We start from the raw sequence: 15,599 nt of genomic DNA, 5'->3' as shown, positions 1-15,599 counted from the left end.
GGGGTACTAACCTATACAGAAGAATCCAAAACACGAACAAACATCACGCAAAGGAGTGTATCTGTAATAGGTGTAAATCTGTGGAATGATTCTGAAACGGACCAGTAAAATGAGTAACTCTCTTGCTGAGATTAAAAATGAATTTGAGAGTAGTACAAGACAACTACACAAATCAGAATTAAGCTAATAAATTCGATACACCCATGAAATATAGCAATACATTGATGAGATTATTTAATATATTAATGAAATGTAGCATCCATTATGAATATGAGAAAATCGACATACTTGTGCTCCAATGAGTATGTACTGTATATACAAACCTAAAGTTGTAAAAATGTATAAGTACAGCATACATAAGGGTAAAAGCATTTGTTGATATGTAGACTTTCTTTTCTATTTTGAAAAATGATCAATTCATATATAAGAAGGGGTAGTACTCTAGGGTTTTTTTTACTTCTTTCTACTCCTTTGAACACATATTTGTGATGATGACTATTTTCTTTTCCTTTTTTTATATCTTACATTCACTTTTTGCCAATTTATTACCGAATTGTATATTATATTATATGTTCAATATACAAAAAAATTATCAGTCAGTTCAGTCTGTTGAGTGGGTTGGATGCAGGGATCTTGAAGGTCCAGCAGGTGGCAGTGGTCAGTGACACAGTATCAGCACAGTATCAACACAGTGTGTCAGTGTGTCGACACGCCTCATGAGGCCTCATGGACCCATCACTAACACAAAGGTTGCGGAGTAGTTGAAATGGCGCTGGTGCTGATATAGTGAGTGGGTTGAGGAGAGCTGCATGAGTTCCAGTCTTTCTGTCAAATGTTGATCAAATATGGCTTTTCATCACAAAATTAAAATAACAGCTACATTTATGTTCCGTCACTGGAAATCCCTCATTGGGTTATTTGTCCACCTAAAACATTGTGGTAGCAGAAAATGGGGTACGTTGCATTGCTGCTTTCCTATTGGACATACTTGACCCACAATACCTAGCAGTTGAGAATCCGAATCATCTTTATTGGACAAGTATGTAGAACACACAAAGAATTTGTCTCCGGTATAACACGCTGCATTAGTATCATCGTAAACAAGGACATGACAAATAGGTATGCAAGGGCATTTCGTAATGTAAGTGAGACAATGTGCAAAGTATCAAGCAGAGCTAAAGTGATCAGTGGTAGAATACAATACGGTGACAGTTTGTACAGTTGGTGCAGAAAATCATTGAACCATTTTAGAGTGACCAGTAGCAGTATTTGTAGTACAAGAGAGTGACCACGTCAGTGACTGTTTAGGGAGTTAATGGCTAGAGGGAAGAAGCTGTTTAAGTGTCTGCTGGATTTGGTGCGCATGGATCTGTAGCGCCTGCCTGAGGGGAGTAGCTGGAAAAGATGGTGGGCAGGGTGCGGGGGATCCAGGAGTATTTTCCGTGCCCTTGTCTTGATCCTTGCAGTGTGCAAGTCCTCAAGAGTGGGTAGGCCGGTGCCAATGATTTTTTCCGCCGTCCTAACTGTCCGTTGAAGTCGTATTTTGTCCTTTTTTGTGGCGGCCCCAAACCAAACCGTGATGGAAGAACACAGGATTGATTCGATGACTGCCGTGTAGAACTGTCGTAGCACCTCCTGTGGCAGACCATGCTTCCTCGGCAGCCTCAGGAAGTACATCCTCGGCTGGGCCCTTTTCAGGATGGAGATGGTGTTGACTTCCCACTTCATGTCCTGGGAGACTGTGATTCCCAGGAACTTGAAGGTCTCGACGGTTGACACAGGGCAGTTGGATAGTGTGAGGGGCAACTGTGGAGAAGAATGTTTCCTGAAGTCCACGATCATCTCTACAGTCTTGAGCGTGTTCAGCCCGAGGTTGTGTCGTCTGCACCAGAGCTCCAGCTGCTCCACTTGTTGGCGGTACGCAGACTCGTCGCCGTCTTTGATAAGACCGATGACCGTGGTGTCGTCTGCGAACTTTATGAGTTTGACAGCTGGATTTGTTGAGGTGCAGTCGTTTGTGTAGAGGGAGAAGAGCAGTGGAGAGAGGACACATCCCTGTGGGGCTCCAGTGCTGGTGGTGCGTGTTGATGATGTTGTTGCTCCCAGTCTCACCTGTTGTGCCCGTCCCGTCAAGAAGCTGAGGATCCACTGGCAGATTGTAGGGAACACACCGAGGTGGAGAAGTTAGGAGTGAGGAGTTCTGGGATGACGGTGTTGAATGCAGAGCTGAAATCCACAAACAGAATTATTGCGTAGGTCCCTCTGCTGTCGAGGTGCTCGAGGATGTAGTGCAGACCTATGTTGACTGCGTCTTCCACAGACCGTTTGCCCGGTAGGCAAACTGGAGAGGGTCCAGCAGGGGTCCGGTGACGTTCTTTAGGTGGTTCAGCACAAGGCGTTCAAAGGACTTCATGACCACAGACGTCAGGGCGACGGGCCTATAGTCGTTCAGTTCCGATGTTGCCGATTTCTTGGCAACTGGGATGATGGTAGACTGTTTGAAGCAGGATGGGACCTCACACAGCTCCAGGGATCTGTTGAAGATTTGTGTGAAGACCGGAGCCAGCTGGTCAGCGCAGACTTTCAGGCAGGAGGGGGCCACTTTGTCGGGCCCCGCAGCTTTCTTGATCTTCTGCTGATTGAAGAGCCGTCTCACGTCTTGTTCGTGGATTTGTAGTGGAGAAAAAGAGGGTGTGGGGGATGTAGATAGAGTAGTTTCTGGTAGAGGTGGGTGTGTGTGGGAAATGGGAGTGTCCTTTTCAAATCGGCAGAAAAACATGTTTAGTTCATTAGCAAGACCCTTATTGTCCACTGTTTGGGAGGATGGCATTCTATAGTTAGTGATTGCTTTCAGGCCATTCCACACAGATGCAGACTCGTTAGCAGAGAACTGTCTTTTCAGCCTCTCTGCATAGCTTCTCTTAGCGATGTTAATTTCCTTTGTCAATTGGTTTCGGGCGTGTTTGTACAGTGCCCGATCTCCACTTCTAAATGCGGCCTCTTTCTCTTTCTTGAGTTGCCTGAGTTTGGGAGTAAACCATGGCTTGTTATTGTTGAAGGAGCGGAAGGACTTCGTTGGTACACACATGTCCTCACAGAAACTGATGTATGATGTTACAGTGTCTGTGTATTCATCCAGTGTGCCCGTTGAAGTTTCAAAGACGCCCCAGTCAGTGCAATCTAAGCATTCTTGTAGAGCTAGCTTTGCTTCATCTGTCCATTTTTTCACAGTCTTAATAATCGGGTTAGCACATTTGACTTTCTGTCTGTATGTAGGTATTAAGTGGATTAAATTGTGGTCAGAAAGACCCAATGCTGCACGGGCGACCGATCGGTATTGCTTCACTTTTGTTTCATTTGCAGGCTAGCAAACCACACAGTTGGCCTCATTATCACTTAACTGTTTGTAATTGTTGTTTGGTGTGTAAATGCGTTTTGTTTGTGGTGATTTGACTTTTGTCACCATGACTGTAGCCAGCACTGTCGGGAATGACATTGTCCCTTGAGGCAGTTCGGAGTTATCGCTTCTCGGCCTTTTGGCTAAGATCAAGTGTAGTATCTGTTCTTATCAGTTTAATATCTGATACGTCCTCTATCGGGGACCATATATTAAATTGATTTTTGGAACTGGGAGATGGAATAGGGGCTTGCTCCGTCCACTCCACGCATCGACCTGGTATTGCAGTACCTCCAGGAACGGTGCACACCCTCTGATGGTCAATAGCAATATTACTTATGAAAATAAGTGCTGTCTTTCCATACTTGTAATCATCACTTAGAAGTGTAATATCAGAATTGGTATGAAAGTTTTTTATGTTTTGATACTTCAAAGGTGAAGCTTGAAAATGTGGTCCATTATTGTAGATGGATAAAAATCCATCTTTGAAAGATTAAGTTTCTGAAATGTGAATGTTAATCTTTTTCAGTGGGGTAGAACCTATTCCAAGAAAGTTGCGTCTCCCATCAACTAATTTTTTGAAGCAGTAACTCTTGTGAGATTGACATGATTCTCAATCAACCTTAATGCTAGTCCTTTTTCCCGGAGATTTTAAAAATGTTGCAAGTCTCTCAAATTTTCTGGATTATTTTTTTCTTTTTTTGCCTTCAAGATAAAAACAATCAAAGAGCTCAATATAAAAGGATAAGGATTCAAACGTACATTTCCGAATGTAGATTTTTTTAATACTGTGCTAATAAATATTAGTAGTTGACTCATCTAAAATGTATTTAAATCAAGTGTCGCGAAAGATTGTTTGGTGTTACAAACACCGCGAGATGGCAGCAGCATTAAATTCTGTTCCTGACCACAAAAAGAAACACAAACTGAGTTGTTGGGGGGGAGGGACGATTCTGGCTTTGCATTCTTGGGCGAAAAGAAGCAATGAATGATGGGATTGTTTTTGCAAATTCTTTTGACCTCACTTAAAATGGGTTAGTTCATGACACAATCCAAAGGTACTACGGATGTTGCCTCAGCCAGTGAGTTTATGTGCGTTTGGTAGAGGATCCCGTGACTGAAGATGGTGTGTGTGCTGAAGACTGTGGGCTGGTGACTTGTACAACTCATACTTACCTGGCAGGGGAGATACCATGATCAAGAAGGTGGTTCACCCAGGGCGAGGCTCAGCCATTGCACTCCGGCTGTGCTGACCCCTGCGAATTCCCCAAATGTGGGAATCTCGACTGCATAATTTCTGGTAGTGGGGGACTGCGTTCGCGCTCTCCCCTGATTCACTGGTCAATGGCAAATTGTTATCATTGTGATCTTAATTCTGTGAACAAGTTTAACAACAAATAAAGTTCACACAAAGGTTGCGGAGTAGTTGAAATGGCGCTGGTGCTGATATAGTGAATGGGTTGAGGAGAGCTGCATGAGTTCCAGTCTTTCTGTCAAATGTTGATCAAATATGGCTTTTCATCACAAAATTAAAATAACAGCTACATTTATGTTCCGTCACTGGAAATCCCTCATTGGGTTATTTGTCCACCTAAAACATTGTGGTAGCAGAAAATGGGGTACGTTGCATTGCTGCTTTCCTATTGGACATACTTGACCCACAATACCTAGCAGTTGAGAATCCGAATCATCTTTATTGGACAAGTATGTAGAACACACAAGGAATTTGTCTCCGGTATAACACGCTGCATTAGTATCATCGTAAACAAGGACATGACAAATAGGTATGCAAGGGCATTTCGTAATGTAAGTGAGACAATGTGCAAAGTATCAAGCAGAGCTAAAGTGATCAGTGGTAGAATACAATACGGTGACAGTTTGTACAGTTGGTGCAGAAAATCATTGAACCATTTTAGAGTGACCAGTAGCAGTATTTGTAGTACAAGAGAGTGACCACGTCAGTGACTGTTTAGGGAGTTAATGGCTAGAGGGAAGAAGCTGTTTAAGTGTCTGCTGGATTTGGTGCGCATGGATCTGTAGCGCCTGCCTGAGGGGAGTAGCTGGAAAAGATGGTGGGCAGGGTGCGGGGGATCCAGGAGTATTTTCCGTGCCCTTGTCTTGATCCTTGCAGTGTGCAAGTCCTCAAGAGTGGGTAGGCCGGTGCCAATGATTTTTTCCGCCGTCCTAACTGTCCGTTGAAGTCGTATTTTGTCCTTTTTTGTGGCGGCCCCAAACCAAACCGTGATGGAAGAACACAGGATTGATTCGATGAATGCCGTGTAGAACTGTCGTAGCACCTCCTGTGGCAGACCGTGCTTCCTCGGCAGCCTCAGGAAGTACATCCTCGGCTGGGCCCTTTTCAGGATGGAGATGGTGTTGACTTCCCACTTCATGTCCTGGGAGACTGTGATTCCCAGGAACTTGAAGGTCTCGACGGTTGACACAGGGCAGTTGGATAGTGTGAGGGGCAACTGTGGAGAAGAATGTTTCCTGAAGTCCACGATCATCTCTACAGTCTTGAGCGTGTTCAGCCCGAGGTTGTGTCGTCTGCACCAGAGCTCCAGCTGCTCCACTTGTTGGCGGTACGCAGACTCGTCGCCGTCTTTGATAAGACCGATGACCGTGGTGTCGTCTGCGAACTTTATGAGTTTGACAGCTGGATTTGTTGAGGTGCAGTCGTTTGTGTAGAGGGAGAAGAGCAGTGGAGAGAGGACACATCCCTGTGGGGCTCCAGTGCTGGTGGTGCGTGTTGATGATGTTGTTGCTCCCAGTCTCACCTGTTGTGTCCGTCCCGTCAAGAAGCTGAGGATCCACTGGCAGATTGTAGGGAACACACCGAGGTGGAGAAGTTAGGAGTGAGGAGTTCTGGGATGACGGTGTTGAATGCAGAGCTGAAATCCACAAACAGAATTATTGCGTAGGTCCCTCTGCTGTCGAGGTGCTCGAGGATGTAGTGCAGACCTATGTTGACTGCGTCTTCCACAGACCGTTTGCCCGGTAGGCAAACTGGAGAGGGTCCAGCAGGGGTCCGGTGACGTTCTTTAGGTGGTTCAGCACAAGGCGTTCAAAGGACTTCATGACCACAGACGTCAGGGCGACGGGCCTATAGTCGTTCAGTTCCGATGTTGCCGATTTCTTGGCAACTGGCATGATGGTAGACTGTTTGAAGCAGGATGGGACCTCACACAGCTCCAGGGATCTGTTGAAGATTTGTGTGAAGACCGGAGCCAGCTGGTCAGCGCAGACTTTCAGGCAGGAGGGGGCCACTTTGTCGGGCCCCGCAGCTTTCTTGATCTTCTGCTGATTGAAGAGCCGTCTCACGTCTTGTTCGTGGATTTGTAGTGGAGAAAAAGAGGGTGTGGGGGTGGGGGATGTAGATAGAGTAGTTTCTGGTAGAGGTGGGTGTGTGTGGGAAATGGGAGTGTCCTTTTCAAATCGGCAGAAAAACATGTTTAGTTCATTAGCAAGACCCTTATTGTCCACTGTTTGGGAGGATGGCATTCTATAGTTAGTGATTGCTTTCAGGCCATTCCACACAGATGCAGAGTCGTTAGCAGAGAACTGTCTTTTCAGCCTCTCTGCATAGCTTCTCTTAGCGATGTTAATTTCCTTTGTCAATTGGTTTCGGGCGTGTTTGTACAGTGCCCGATCTCCACTTCTAAATGCGGCCTCTTTCTCTTTCTTGAGTTGCCTGAGTTTGGGAGTAAACCATGGCTTGTTATTGTTGAAGGAGCGGAAGGACTTCGTTGGTACACACATGTCCTCACAGAAACTGATGTATGATGTTACAGTGTCTGTGTATTCATCCAGTGTGCCCGTTGAAGTTTCAAAGACACCCCAGTCAGTGCAATCTAAGCATTCTTGTAGAGCTAGCTTTGCTTCATCTGTCCATTTTTTCACAGTCTTAATAATCGGGTTAGCACATTTGACTTTCTGTCTGTATGTAGGTATTAAGTGGATTAAATTGTGGTCAGAAAGACCCAATGCTGCACGGGCGACCGATCGGTATTGCTTCACTTTTGTTTCATTTGCAGGCTAGCAAACCACACAGTTGGCCTCATTATCACTTAACTGTTTGTAATTGTTGTTTGGCGTGTAAATGCGTTTTGTTTGTGGTGATTTGACTTTTGTCACCATGACTGTAGCCAGCACTGTCGGGAATGACATTGTCCCTTGAGGCAGTTCGGAGTTATCGCTTCTCGGCCTTTTGGCTAAGATCAAGTGTAGTATCTGTTCTTATCAGTTTAATATCTGATACGTCCCCTATCGGGGACCATTTATTAAATTGATTTTTGGAACTGGGAGATGGAATAGGGGCTTGCTCCGTCCACTCCACGCATCGACCTGGTATTGCAGTACCTCCAGGAACGGTGCACACCCTCTGATGGTCAATAGCAATACTACTTACGAAAATAAGTGCTGTCTTTCCATACTTGTAATCATCATCAGAGTTGGTATGAAAGTTTTTTATGTTTTGATACTTCAAAGGTGAAGCTTGTAAATGTGGTCCATTATTGTAGATGGATAAAAATCCATCTTTGAAAGATTAAGTTTCTGAAATGTGAATGTTAATCTTTTTCAGTGGGGTAGAACCTATTCCAAGAAAGTTGCGTCTCCCATCAACTAATTTTTTGAAGCAGTAACTCTTGTGAGATTGACATGATTCTCAATCAACCTTAATGCTAGTCCTTTTTCTCGGAGTTTTTAAAAATGTTGCAAGTCTCTCAAATTTTCTGGATTATTTTTTTCTTTTTTTGCCTTCAAGATAAAAACAATCAAAGAGCTCAGTATAAAAGGATAAGGATTCAAACGTACATTTCCGAATGTAGATTTTTTTAATACTGTGCTAATAAATATTAGTAGTTGACTCATCTAAAATGTATTTAAATCAAGTGTCGCGAAAGATTGTTTGGTGTTACAAACACCGCGAGATGGCAGCAGCATTAAATTCTGTTCCTGACCACAAAAAGAAACACAAAGTGAGTTGTTGTGGGGAGGGACGATTCTGGCTTTGCATTCTTGGGCGAAAAGAAGCAATGAATGATGGGATTGTTTTTGCAAATTCTTTTGACCTCACTTAAAATGGGTTAGTTCATGACACAATCCAAAGGTACTACGGATGTTGCCTCAGCCAGTGAGTTTATGTGCGTTTGGTAGAGGATCCCGTGACTGAAGATGGTGTGTGTGCTGAAGACTGTGGGCTGGTGACTTGTACAACTCATACTTACCTGGCAGGGGAGATACCATGATCAAGAAGGTGGTTCACCCAGGGCGAGGCTCAGCCATTGCACTCCGGCTGTGCTGACCCCTGCGAATTCCCCAAATGTGGGAATCTCGACTGCATAATTTCTGGTAGTGGGGGACTGCGTTCGCGCTCTCCCCTGATTCACCGGTGAATGGCAGATTGCTTCTTTATGATAGTATTATTGTTGTGAACAAATAAGGTTCTCACACAAAGGTTGTGGAGTTGTTGAAATGACTGGGTGTTAATATCAGCTAACATGGTGTAGTGAGTGGGTTGAGGAGTGCCGCTTGCGTTTCAGCCTTTCTGTCAAATGTTAATCAAACGGCTTTTCACCACAAAATTAAAACAAACGCTACATTTGTGTTCTATCACTGGAAATCCGTCATTGGGTTATTTAGAACACTTGTGGTAGCAGAAAATGGGGTACATTGCATTGCTGCTTTCCTATTGGACATTCTTGGGTCACATGACCCACAATACCCAGCAGTTGCTTCACTTTTGTTTCATTTGCAGGCTAGCAAACCACACATCTGCCCTCATTATCACTCAACTGTTTGTAGTTGTTGTTTGGCGTGTAAATGGGTTTTGTTTTTGGTTATTTGACTCTTGTCACCATGACTGTAGCTATCACTGTCAGTAAAGAGATTGTCCCTTGAGGCAGTTCAGCGTTATCGCTTCTCGGCCTTTTGGCTAAGATCAAGTGTAGTATCTGTTCTTATCAGTTTAATATCTGATACGTCCCCTATCCGGGGACCATATATTAAATTGATTTTTGGAACTGGGAGATGGAATAGGGGCTTGCTCCGTCCACTCCACGCATCGACCTGGTATTGCAGTACCTCCAGGAACGGTGCAATCCTCTCATGGTCAAAAGCAGTTTACCAACGATCCTTGCAATCCAATGTGTTAATATAGTAGGCCCAATTGTCCTTCAAAGATTCAGACCCTTTTGATGATCAAATTTTATGTGTCAAGTGCAGTATTTGAGTGAGCAAGTTATACACTTGTACAGAAATTGTCCTGTGTCTCCCATGTGTGTGCAAATTGTACTTGTGTGCTAGAGGGTTAGAAAAACATTGTGCATGGAAATGTGTTACTACTGCTGTAGATGGAGATAACCTCGTTCAAAAATGACAAACTTTGCAAAATTGTAATATTAATAATCTCTTTAGGCGGGATGAAATTTATTCCAAGGAAGTTGCATCTCTCAAATCGTCCTTTTTTGAAGCCATACTTCACATGAGATTAACACTATTCTCAGTCAAACTTTTCCTACTCCTTTCTGTCCGGGAAATATTTCTTTATTTTGCAACTTTCTCCAATTTTCTAGACTTTTAAAAACATTTTTTGCTCTCAAGATAAAAGAAATTCAAACTAAGTCATTTTTCTGAGAGGAGCGTTTGCGAAGAGCGCCGATGCGTATTTGGGACCGTGAGTCACCGCTTGGAATTGAAATGGATTTCCATGGGACAGGAGAAGTGAACCAATCTCTTTTTCGTCAATGGATGCTACAGCTTCCTGTTGTTGACTTTGAAACTTAGCTTGTAGCCGACGTGTGCACATTTTGAGCATGACGTCTCTGATCCACTGGTTAAAGGACACTTTGATTCTCTCCTCTTTCATCTCAAACTGCTTCAAACAACAAAGCGTGTGACGGAAAAGTAGTTAGGACTGCACGACTGTCCGTGTTTTATGTTATGTGTTGTGTTTATTATTTTACTTTATGTTAACTGTTTTGTAAAGCGCTTTGTTACAGCTGCCGCTGTTGTGAAAGCGCTATATAAATCAGCATGTATTGTATTGTATTGTATTGTACATTTTAAGGAATGCAAAGTCATGCTTTTAACCCCCCGCCAGAATTGTTTTCAAAGATACTTCATCTTGTTCCGTCCCCTCTATTAAACAAAGAGTGAAGTAAAAATGGATAAAGTGGATTATTTACAATCTGCGGTGGTCATGTAAAAATGATGGTTTCAAATGTATATTCCCAAATGTAGATTTTACATACTGTTCTATAAATATTGGTGCTTGACTAAGTGAAGTGTTGTGAAAGATTGTTTGGCGTTACAAATGCCGCAAGATGTCAGCAGCATTAAACTCTGTTCCTGACCACACAAAGAAACAGGAAGAGCTGTCAAGCCGTGGGGGAAGGGACGATTCTCGCTTTGCATTCTCGGGAGAAAAGAAGCAATGCATGCTGGGATGTTTTTTGCAGCTTCTTTTGACCTCATTTATAATGGGTTAGTTCATGACACCATCATAAGGTACTACTCAGACTGATGTACAGGTGTTGTCTCATCTAGTGAGTGTGAGAGAGTTTATGTGCGTTCTGACGCGTGTGGTAGAGGATCGATCCCGTGACTGAAGATGGTGTGTGTGCTGAAGAGTTTGGGCTGGGTGACTTGTACAACTCATACTTACCTGGAAGGGGGGATACCATGATCAAGAAGGTGGTTCACCCAGGGCGAGGCTCAGCCATTGCACTCCGGCTGTGCTGACCCCTGCGAATTCCCCAAATGTGGGAATCTCGACTGCATAATTTATGGTAGTGGGGGACTGCGTTCGCGCTCTCCCCTGATTCACCGGTAAATGGCAAATCGCTTCTTTATGATCTGATTTGGTGTGAAAAACTCTTTTCAACTAGTGATGGGTCCATGAGGCCTCATGAGGCGTGTCGACACACTGACACACTGTGTTGATACTGTGCTGATACTGTGTCACTGACCACTGCCACCTGCTGGACCTTCAAGATCCCTGCATCCAACCCACTCAACAGACTTTACTGACTGATAATTTTTTTGTATATTGAACATATAAAATATACAATTCGGTAATAAATTGGCAAAAAGTGAAGGTAAGATATAAAAAAAGGAAAAGAAAATAGTCATCATCACAAATATGTGTTCAAAGGAGTAGAAAGAAGTAAAAAAAACCCTAGAGTCCTACCCCTTCTTATATATGAATTGATCATTTTTCAAAATAGAAAAGAAAGTCTACATATCAACAAATGCTTTTACCCTTATGTATGCTGTACTTATACATTTTTACAACTTTAGGTTTGTATATACAGTACATACTCATTGGAGCACAAGTATATGTCGATTTTCTCATATTCATAATGGATGCTACATTTCATTAATATATTAAATAATCTCATCAATGTATTCCTGATGTATTGCTATATTTCATGGGTGTATCGAATTTATTAGCTTAATTCTGATTTGTGTAGTTGTCTTGTACTACTCTCAAATTCATTTTTAATCTCAGAAAGAGAGTTACTCATTTTACTGGTCCGTTTCAGAATCATTCCACAGATTTACACCTATTACAGATACACTCCTTTGCGTGATGTTTGTTCGTGTTTTGGATTTTTGTGTATAGGTTAGTACCCCTTAAATTATGACAACTTTCTCGAATTTTAAAAAGCTTCTGGATGTTTTGGCAAAGGAGGTTATTGTGTGCTTTGTACATTAATTGGGCGATTCTGAAGTCAACCAGGTCATGAGATTTCATTGTTTAATTTGATAAACAGTAGATTTGTGGGTTCCGTCTTTTTGGAGCCAGTAATTGTTCTGATTGCTTTGTATTGTAGTTTTAAAACAGTGTTTTACTGGCATTTCCCCATATTTCCACACAATAGGTCAAATATGGAAGTAATAAAAGTGTGTACAAGGATTTCTTATTCAGCACATCCTTAGTTTTGGGAGGATCCCTATGGTTTGGGATATTTTTCTTTTATTATCTATTATGTAGCTGCCAGCACGGTTTTGCATCTACAACTGTTCCAAGACATTTTCATAAGGTCATTCATCGATTTGATGAAGTGTATACTATATCATTCACATCCATGCATTCATTCATTTTGCAACATTCAATGTGTTCAAATAATGTGAAGATCATTTGAATGAGGATGCTTGTGGGCTTTGATTTCACATGTTTATTGTGAAAAATAAGATGCTCCAATGTTTTAAACTTCAGCCTGTTGAGTCTTTTACAAGCAATTTCTCCTGCTGTGAAGAACACACGCTCACAAGGGATGGATGTGGCTGGCGTACAAAGGAACTCCTTTGCGAGGTGGGAGAGGTTTGGGAAAGAAGTGTGTTGGTCCTTCCAGTACAGCTGCTTCCTGGAACCTTGATTGTCAAACATGGAGTGGAGAGTCAACCAATAATTACTGATTGTCAATTAATCATCAACATAGCAACCGTGAAAAGATGAGTGAACGTTTGTATACCTGGCGTAATACCGGGTGTATCGCGAACTTCATTCTCATGCTTGGCCCGATAATGCCTCAGCATGGTGGAGGTGCTTCTGTTGGCGAATTGACTTGGCATATTCGACATTTCACCTGTAATGAAATGTGAATAAGAAGTAACTAAGCGTTACCTTGAAATGTATTCGGATTAGAATGGTACAACACGTCAATAATCTGAGAGGCACTCGGCGCCGAGAGGCTCTCGGCGACAGAAGGCGATTTGAATAAATAAATAAATAATACCTTATTCTCCAGGACATCAAAATGGTCCCACACGGCGGATGATTTGCGTCTCTGCTCCATAATCGGCAAGGAAGGCAAGGCACGAAAACGAAGTCTGCACTGACACGAGCTTCGACAAGCGAGCGTGAGTGAGGTCTGGCTTGTTTCGGCAGGTGTTCCTTATAAACACTGTGTGGCGGGCTTTTGCTGCGTCAACGCCCTCTGCACTGAGTCGACGCCCCCTGGACTAAGTGGCGCAGCCTATACTGTGCCAAGCAGCCGATGCAGTCTAAACTGCACCGGTGCAGTTCACGTGTCAATTAGCAGCCTGGACTGTGTCAACGCAGCCGATGTGTCAATTAGCAGCCTGGACTGTGTCAACGCAGCCGGTGTGTCAATTAGAAGCCTGGACTGTGTCAACGCAGTTCACGTGTCAATCACGTGACGTAATGAGCCAGCACATGCATCGACACGTGGTTTGCTCTGTGAGCCCGGCGCATGTGTCAATGCATCGGTGTCACTGGACCCATCACTACTACAGATCCATGCGCACCAAATCCAGCAGACACTTAAACAGCTTCTTCCCTCTAGCCATTAACTCCCTAAACAGTCACTGACGTGGTCACTCTCTTGTACTACAAATACTGCTACTGGTCACTCTAAAATGGTTCAATGATTTTCTGCACCAACTGTACAAACTGTCACCGTATTGTATTCTACCACTGATCACTTTAGCTCTGCTTGATACTTTGCACATTGTCTCACTTACATTACGAAATGCCCTTGCATACCTATTTGTCATGTCCTTGTTTACGATGATACTAATGCAGCGTGTTATACCGGAGACAAATTCCTTGTGTGTTCTACATACTTGGCCAATAAAGATGATTCGGATTCTCAACTGCTAGGTATTGTGGGTCAAGTATGTCCAATAGGAAAGCAGCAATGCAACGTACCCCATTTTCTGCTACCACAATGTTTTAGGTGGACAAATAACCCAATGAGGGATTTCCAGTGACGGAACATAAATGTAGCTGTTATTTTAATTTTGTGATGAAAAGCCATATTTGATCAACATTTGACAGAAAGACTGGAACTCATGCAGCTCTCCTCAACCCATTCACTATATCAGCACCAGCGCCATTTCAACTACTCCGCAACCTTTGTATGAACCTTATTTGTTGTTAAACTTGTTCACAGAATTAAGATCACAATGATAACAATTTGCCATTGACCAGTGAATCAGGGGAGAGCGCGAACGCAGTCCCCCACTACCATAAATTATGCAGTCGAGATTCCCACATTTGGGGAATTCGCAGGGGTCAGCACAGCCGGAGTGCAATGGCTGAGCCTCGCCCTGGGTGAACCACCTTCTTGATCATGGTATCTCCCCTGCCAGGTAAGTATGAGTTGTACAAGTCACCAGCCCACAGTCTTCAGCACACACACCATCTTCAGTCACGGGATCCTCTACCAAACGCACATAAACTCACTGGCTGAGGCAACATCCGTAGTACCTTTGGATTGTGTCATGAACTAACCCATTTTAAGTGAGGTCAAAAGAATTTGCAAAAACAATCCCATCATTCATTGCTTCTTTTCGCCCAAGAATGCAAAGCCAGAATCGTCCCTCCCCCCAACAACTCAGTTTGTGTTTCTTTTTGTGGTCAGGAACAGAATTTAATGCTGCTGCCATCTCGCGGTGTTTGTAACACCAAACAATCTTTCGCGACACTTGATTTAAATACATTTTAGATGAGTCAACTACTAATATTTATTAGCACAGTATTAAAAAAATCTACATTCGGAAATGTACGTTTGAATCCTTATCCTTTTATATTGAGCTCTTTGATTGTTTTTATCTTGAAGGCAAAAAAAGAAAAAAATAATCCAGAAAATTTGAGAGACTTGCAACATTTTTAAAATCTCCGGGAAAAAGGACTAGCATTAAGGTTGATTGAGAATCATGTCAATCACACAAGAGTTACTGCTTCAAAAAATTAGTTGATGGGAGACGCAACTTTCTTGGAATAGGTTCTACCCCACTGAAAAAGATTAACATTCACATTTCAGAAACTTAATCTTTCAAAGATGGATTTTTATCCATCTACAATAATGGACCACATTTTCAAGCTTCACCTTTGAAGTATCAAAACATAAAAAACTTTCATACCAATTCTGATATTACACTTCTAAGTGATGATTACAAGTATGGAAAGACAGCACTTACTTTCATAAGTAATATTGCTATTGACCATCAGAGGGTGTGCACCGTTCCTGGAGGTACTGCAATACCAGGTCGATGCGTGGAGTGGACGGAGCAAGCCCCTATTCCATCTCCCAGTTCCAAAAATCAATTTAATATATGGTCCCCGATAGGGGACGTATCAGATATTAAACTGATAAGAACAGATACTACACTTGATCTTAGCCAAAAGGCCGAGAAGCGATAACTCCGAACTGCCTCAAGGGACAATGTC

General features: G+C 42.9%; 8 non-coding genes across 8 annotated transcripts; 6 read left to right on the top strand and 2 right to left on the bottom strand.

Moving 5' to 3' along the window:
• Positions 1 to 3,520: 3,520 nt before the first annotated feature.
• Positions 3,521 to 3,710, top strand: LOC127609496 (U2 spliceosomal RNA). Its single transcript, XR_007964625.1, has one exon. It is a non-coding gene; the product is annotated as a U2 spliceosomal RNA (small nuclear RNA).
• Positions 3,711 to 4,565: 855 nt separating this feature from the next.
• On the top strand, positions 4,566 to 4,729 carry LOC127609533 (U1 spliceosomal RNA). Its single transcript, XR_007964658.1, has one exon. It is a non-coding gene; the product is annotated as a U1 spliceosomal RNA (small nuclear RNA).
• Positions 4,730 to 7,588: 2,859 nt separating this feature from the next.
• LOC127609486 (U2 spliceosomal RNA) lies at positions 7,589 to 7,778 on the top strand. Its single transcript, XR_007964615.1, has one exon. It is a non-coding gene; the product is annotated as a U2 spliceosomal RNA (small nuclear RNA).
• Positions 7,779 to 8,617: 839 nt separating this feature from the next.
• Positions 8,618 to 8,781, top strand: LOC127609532 (U1 spliceosomal RNA). The gene has a single exon (XR_007964657.1). It is a non-coding gene; the product is annotated as a U1 spliceosomal RNA (small nuclear RNA).
• Positions 8,782 to 9,312: 531 nt separating this feature from the next.
• LOC127609449 (U2 spliceosomal RNA) lies at positions 9,313 to 9,503 on the top strand. Its single transcript, XR_007964579.1, has one exon. It is a non-coding gene; the product is annotated as a U2 spliceosomal RNA (small nuclear RNA).
• Positions 9,504 to 11,055: 1,552 nt separating this feature from the next.
• Positions 11,056 to 11,219, top strand: LOC127609569 (U1 spliceosomal RNA). Its single transcript, XR_007964692.1, has one exon. It is a non-coding gene; the product is annotated as a U1 spliceosomal RNA (small nuclear RNA).
• A 3,143-nt stretch (positions 11,220 to 14,362) lies between these two features.
• Positions 14,363 to 14,526, bottom strand: LOC127609558 (U1 spliceosomal RNA). The gene has a single exon (XR_007964681.1). It is a non-coding gene; the product is annotated as a U1 spliceosomal RNA (small nuclear RNA).
• Positions 14,527 to 15,380: 854 nt separating this feature from the next.
• On the bottom strand, positions 15,381 to 15,570 carry LOC127609458 (U2 spliceosomal RNA). Its single transcript, XR_007964588.1, has one exon. It is a non-coding gene; the product is annotated as a U2 spliceosomal RNA (small nuclear RNA).
• Between the last annotated feature and the right edge of the window lie 29 nt (positions 15,571 to 15,599).

This window comes from Hippocampus zosterae, chromosome 10 (genome assembly GCF_025434085.1).
Source record: "Hippocampus zosterae strain Florida chromosome 10, ASM2543408v3, whole genome shotgun sequence".
Classification (NCBI taxonomy): Eukaryota; Metazoa; Chordata; class Actinopteri; order Syngnathiformes; family Syngnathidae; genus Hippocampus; species Hippocampus zosterae.
Note: the sequence above shows the minus strand (reverse complement) of the source record. Positions and strands in the feature narration are given on the sequence as shown.